The following is a 7006-nucleotide window of genomic DNA, read 5'->3' on the forward strand; positions in this document are numbered from 1 at the left end:
GCCAGTCAAGTCCACCGATACTGTAGAACAATATGCTAAGTTGTATATCAAGGAAATAGTAAGGCTTCATGGCACTCCACTTTCTATTATCTCAGATCGAGGGGCTCAGTTCACAGCTAATTTTTGGAAGAAATTTCAGCAAGGTTTGGGTACTCAGGTGAATCTCAGCACAACTTTCCATCCTCAGACTGACGGTCAAGCAGAACGGACTATTCAAACGCTTGAAGATATGTTGCGGGCTTGTGTCTTGAATTTCAAAGGTAATTGGGATGATCACTTGCCACTTATAGAGTTTGCTTACAATAACAGCTTTCATGCTAGCATTCAGATGGCCCTATTTGAAGCATTGTACGGAAGGAGGTGTAGATCTCCGATTGGATGGTTTGAAGTGGGTGAAGCAGAATTGATGGGGCCAGATCTCGTGCACCAGGCTATGGAGAAGGTTAAAGTCATTCAGGAAAGGATGAAAACTGCTCAGAGTCGACATAAATCCTATGCGGACGTTCGTCGAAGAGAATTGGAGTTTCAAGTTGATGATTGGGTGTTCTTGAGGGTATCCCCTATGAAGGGAGTCATGCGATTCGGGAAAAAGGGGAAGTTGAGTCCTAGGTATGTCGGGCCGTATCGGATCGCTCAAAGGATAGGGCAGGTGGCTTATAGGCTAGAATTGCCTCCTGAAATGTCATTAGCGCACCCAGTGTTCCATGTGTCCATGTTGAAGAAAGTGGTTGGAGATCCATCCACCATTGTTCCAGTCGAGACTATCGAGATTAATGAAGAGTTGTCGTATGAAGAAGTTCCGGTTGCTATTCTTGATAGGCAAGTCCGTAAATTGAGAAACAAGGAAGTTGCCTCAGTTAAAGTATTATGGCGAAGTCAACGAGTTGAGGAAGCCACATGGGAAGCGGAAAAGGAAATGAAGGAAAAATATCCCCATCTGTTTGAGCAAGTCTAGTAGTAATCGTGCGAACTCTTATCCCTAAACAAATTGATATTGTGTCCAAATTGGTGCAACGACACCCCATCTTTTCTTCCTAAATGTTTTACTATTGAAATTCCTCAAGTGGTGTAGGAATTGTATGAGTTGTGATTGTTTAAGTCATGTGAACCTCTTTTTGGTAAATGAAAGTTTTATAAAAAAAACTCATGTGATAAGTAAGCAACTAATGGTAGTGTAGCTTGATAATGATCCATTTATATGCATGCAGTATGTTGAAGCGGTTAAATTATGTGGGACTCATTGAAGTGACTAATTTATGTGCAAAATGTAGCAAGTGATTGAATATGTGCAATTGTTGAGGTAATGAATTGTATACCAGCTTTAGGGATAGTTGTAATTGTGTAATGGTACTTGGAATTGTGTTTCGGGGGCTCTCTGACAGGTAGATATGTCTAAATTACAAAGGAAACTCCGGCAAAAATTTTCAAAAATATGGGAGTTAGTGAAAATTGGGAGTCTGCATATCATGTTTTCAAAAACCAACTGATTTTCAAGATCCTCATTCGAGGACGAATGATTTTAAGTGGGGGAGGATGTAAGGCCCCGTAAAAATTTGTGCTCAAACCTAGTAGCTCGTAGGGTCAGGTTCCGAATATGTGTTTTCGGACCCATTGTACTGATCTTAGTATTTAAAAATCAAAGAATCAAGTTTTTTCAGAAAAGTGTTATTTTGCGGTCCAGAATTCAGTCGCAAATCATGTATGCGGACCGCATTTCTGCTGCAGATTGAGTCAGTGGTTTGGTTAAAATTAAGGTCAAAATATGGTCCATTATGCGACCGCATAACTGATATGCGGACCGCATTTCTATCGCAAAGTGAGTCAATGTGTCAGTCAAATTTGAGGTCAAAAATGCGGTGCATTATGCGACGGCAAATCGGGTATGCGGACCGCATTTTCGCTGCAGACCCAAACAGTAGGATTGGATTTTTGGAGCACTTTTGCGGTCCATTCTGCAGACCGCATTTCATCTCTGCGATCGCTAAGTGCGACCGCATATCTGACTCGGGTACCTATTTTTCTAAATTTTAAACCCGACCCCCTTTTTAATAAAACATCCCAACCCCTCATTTTAACGAGTTTTCTGAACAAAATAAGAGAGAGGAAAGGAGGGTTCTTGAGAGAGAAAGTCATCTTCATCAAATTTGATTCTTCAAAACTATCCGGGCCGGGAAATTTCAAAGTAATTATCTTCATCCCCATTCTTGCAGGTAAAATCCCTGACCCTTTTTCATTGATTTTCAAGTTTAAACTAAAGGGGGGAGTCTCATGCATTGATTCTTGAAAATAATCGTTGAAAACATACATGCATGCCTTTTAAAACCTATAATCTAGTAAGAGGAATTTGGTAGGAGTAAAGGATTGTACAAGAGGAGTTGATAACCTAAATAAGTTTGAGTAGCAATTGTGAACTTCAATTCTAAGTCATATGTGTTAACTTGTGCACTAGATTGACGTTGCTAGACTATTTGGTGAATTGAAAATAGGAGTTAAAAAGGGAATTCGGCTCCAGGTATGTATGGCTAACTTTGACCTTTGTAAAATCACCTTGTTTGGTGTACGAATATTTGGTATGTGATATCTACGTGGATTATGTGTGAAATTCTTGTGATTGGTATGATTTGAGTGTTCATGGTTAAGTCTCCCGATGTAATGGTGTAAGTAATTGGCAATAAACCAAATGGGTGATTGTGAAAGTGTTATGTGGTAAGAGCTGAGAAACAAATGATGGAAGGAAATCGTAAATGATGCAATTGGAACAACTGTGGTAAACATATATGGCTTGTCGTGGGCAATTATTGTTGTGACATAAAATGCATATGAGTTATTGAATATGATGAAAATGGTATTGCTGGTTATGGAAATTCTTTGTGAATTGTTGTTGTAATTTTTGAGAATTGTTGTTGTTGTCCTTTGTGAAGTGTTGTTGTTGTTGTGTTGTTTATGAATTGTGATTGTTCGATGGGATCGGGTTGCGCGCCGCAACACGAAGAAATAAGGTGTGGGTTGTGGTGATAAGGGTGGCCGAGGTAATAAGGGTAGAAAGTGATCGAAATCACTATTGAAATGAAAATATGAGAAAATTATGAAATCATTGATGTGATGATGTTGAAGGGGAAAAAGGAGAGATTGTAAACTTGTTTGGCTTGATTGTTCCTGTCATGTGTATTTGATTGTTGATTCTATTACTGCTCGTTACTTGTGTATGGATTTGAGTTTACTTGGGGCAAGGTTTGTTCATACATACCGATACAATTCAAATGTACTGACGTCCCTTTTGACGGGGGCGCTACATTCGTGTTATGATTGTTGGTGGATCCATAGCAGGTACTCCAGTCCACCGATCGTAGCTCCCCTTCACTTCCCGTCTGCTGAATTGGTGAGCCCCTTTCCTCTCGGGGCCCTGCGTGGCTCATGCCGCTTTTGTTTCGGAGTCTTGTTTTGGTATTTGTGTAAGGTATAGCCGGAGCCTTGTTACCGACAAGTATTGTATCATCCTTTTGTAACCTTAGAGGCTCGGTAGAGAAGGAAATGTGGGTTGTGAACTTATGTAAATATGTATTTTGTACGTTGGGCGATGTAAGTTGTAAACCACGCTAAATAACCATGTATGTTATGTATGTTTTGTAAAAGGGTGTTTTAAATGTAAATGGTTATTTCCTTGATTAATGAGTAATGAGAACACGGGGTAACGCGTGGGGTAGGAAAGGCACTCAGGTCCGCTTGATTGGGGCTACTCGGTCGAGCGCCGGTCATGTCCCACGGTTTTGGGGCGTAACAATCACCTATGGAGTAGGACCCTATTTTTGAAAAGTCATCAGCTTATGCTAGCGTTAACTAGGGAGTGAGACCCTATGTTGGAGAGTCATCAAGTTATGCTGGCATCAATAAGGGAGTGAGACCCTATGTTGGAAAGTCATCAGGTTACGCTGACATCAACTATGGAGTGGGACCCTATGTTGGAAAATCATCAGGTTATACTGGCATCAACTAGGGAGTGGGACCCTATGTTAGAAAAGTAATCAGGTTATGGTGGCTCAACTAGGCAATGGGACCCTATGTTGGAAAAGTCATCAGTTTATGCTGGCATCAACTAGGGAGTGAGATCCTATGTTGGAAAAGTCATCACGTTATGCTGGCATCAACTATGGTGTGAGACCCTATGTTGGAAAGTCATCAGGTCACGCTGGATTCAACTACGGAGTGGGACCCTATGTTGCAAAGTCATCAGGTTATGCTGGCATCAAATAGGGAGGGTTATGCTGCCATCAACTCATCAAGTTATGCTGACATCAACTAGGGAGTGAGACCATATGTTGGAAAGTCATTAGGTCACGTTGGCATCAACTAGGTTGTGGGACCCTATGTTCGAAAGTTATAAGGTTAGTACCCTATGTTGGAAAAGTCATCGGTTATGCTGATAACTAGGGAGTGGACCTGAGACCCTATGTTGGAAAAGTCATCACGTTATGCTGGCATCAACTAGGGTGTGAGACCCTATGTTGGAAAGTCATCAGGTCACGAGACCCTATGTTGGAGAGTCATCAAGTTATGCTGGCATCAACTATGGAGTGAGACCCTATGTTGGAAAGTCATCAGGTCACGCTAACATCAACTACGTAGTGGGACCCTATGTTGGGAAGTCATCAGGTTATACTGGCATCAACTAGGGAGTGGGACCCTATGCTGGAAAAGTTATCAGGTTATGGTGGCATCAACTAGGGAGTGGGACCCTATGTTGGAAAAGTCATCAGCTTATGCTGGCTTCAACCAGGGAGTGAGACCCTATGTTGAAAAAGTCATCACGTTATGCTGGCATCAACTAGGGAGTGAGACCCTATGTTGGAATGTCATCAGGTCACGCTGGATTCAACTACGGAGTGGGACCCTATGTTGCATAGTCATCAGGTTATGCTGGCATTAAATATGGAGTGAGAACTTATGTTGCAAAGTAATCAGGTTATGCTGGCATCAAATAGGGAGTGAGACCTTATGTTGGAAAAGTCATCAGGTTATGCTGCCATCAACTAGGGAGTGAGACGCTATGTTGGAAAAGTCATCAGGTTATGCTGACATCAACTGGCAAGTAGGACCCTATGTTTGAAAAGTCAACAGGTTATGATGGCATCAAATAGGGAGTGGGAACCTATGTTGGAAAAGTTATCTGGTTATGTTGGTATCAACTAGGTAGTGGGACCCTATGTTGGAAAATTCATCAGTTATGCTGGTATCAAATAGGAAGTGGGATGCTATGTTTGAAAAATCAATAGGTTATGCTGACAACAACTAGTGAGTGAGACTCTATGTTGGAAAGTCATCAGGTTATACTGGCATCAACTAGGGAGTGGGACCCTATGTTGGAAAAGTCATCAAGTTATGCTGGCATCAACTAGGGAGTGGTACCCTATGTTCGAAAGTCATCAGGTCACGCTGGCATCAACTAGGTAATAGGACCCTATGTTGGAAAGTCATGAGGTTATTCGGGCATCAAATAGGGAGTGGGACACTATATTGGAAAAGTCATCAGGTTATGTGGTATCAACTAGGGAGTTTGACCCTATGTTGGAAAAATCATCAGGTTATGCTGGCATAAACTTGGGAGTGGGACCCTATGTTGGAAAAGTCATCAGCTTATGCTGGCATCAACTAGGGAGTGAGACCCTATGTTGGAAAAGTCATCACGTTATGCTGGCATCAACTAGGGTGTGAGACCCTATGTTGGAAAGTCATCAGGTCACGCTGGATTCAACTACGGAGTGGGACCCTATGTTGCAAAAGTCATCAGGTTATGCTGGCATCAAATAGGGAGTGAGACCTTAGTTAGGAAAAGTCATCAGGTTATGCTGTCAATAAATAGGGAGTGAGGCTCTATGTTGGAAAAGTCATCAGGTTATGCTGCCATCAACTAGGGAGTGGGACGCTATGTTGGAAAAGTCATCAGGTTATGGTGGCATAACTAGGGAGTAGGACCCTATGTTTGAAAAGTCAACAGGTTATGCTGGCATCAAATAGGGAGCGGGAACCTATGTTGGAAAAGTTATCATGTTATGCTGGCATCAACTAGGAAGTGAGACCATATATTGGAAAAGCCATCAGGTTATGCTGGCATCAACTAGGAAGTGGGACGCTATGTTGGAAAAGTCATCAGGTTATGATGGCAACAACTAGTGAGTGAGACCCAATGTTGGAAAATTCATCAGTTTATGCTGGCATCAACTAGGGAGTGGGACCATATGTTAGAAAAGTCATCAAGTTATGCTGGCATCAAATAGGAAGTGGGATGCTATGTTTGAAAAATCAGTAGGTTATGCTGACAACAACTAGTGAGTGAGACCCTATGTTGGAAAGTCATCAGGTTATACTGGCATCAACTAGGGAGTGGGACCCTATGTTGGAAAAGTCATCAAGTTATGCTGGCATCAACTAGGGATTGGTACCTTATGTTCGAAAGTCGTCAGGTCACGCTGGCATCAACTAGGGAGTAGGACCCTATGTTGGAAAGTCATGAGGTTATTCGGGTATCAAATAGGGAGTGGGACCCTATGTTGGAAAAGTCATCAGGTTATGTGGTATCAACTAGGGAGTTTGACCCTATGTTGGAAAAATCATCAGGTTATGCTGGCATAAACTTGGGAGTGGGATGCTATGATGTAAAAGTCATCAGTTTATGGTGGCATCAACTAGGGAGTGGGACCCTATATTTGAAAAGTCATCAGCTTATGCTGGAATCAACTAGGGAATGAGACCCTATGTTGGAAAAGTCATCAAGTTATGCTGGCATAACCTAGGGAGTGGTACCCTATGTTCGAAAGTCATCAGGTCACGCTGGCATCAACTAGGGAGTAGGACCCTATATTGGAAAGTTATGAGGTTATTCGGGCATCAAATAGGGAGTGGGACCCTATGTTGGAAAAGTCATCAGGTTATGCTGGCATCAACTAGGGAGTGAGACCCTATGTTGGAAAAGTCATCAGGTTATGCTGACATCATCTGGCAAGTATGACCC

The sequence above is a fragment of the Nicotiana attenuata genome, chromosome 10 (genome assembly GCF_001879085.1).
Source record: "Nicotiana attenuata strain UT chromosome 10, NIATTr2, whole genome shotgun sequence".
Lineage (NCBI taxonomy): Eukaryota > Viridiplantae > Streptophyta > Magnoliopsida > Solanales > Solanaceae > Nicotiana > Nicotiana attenuata.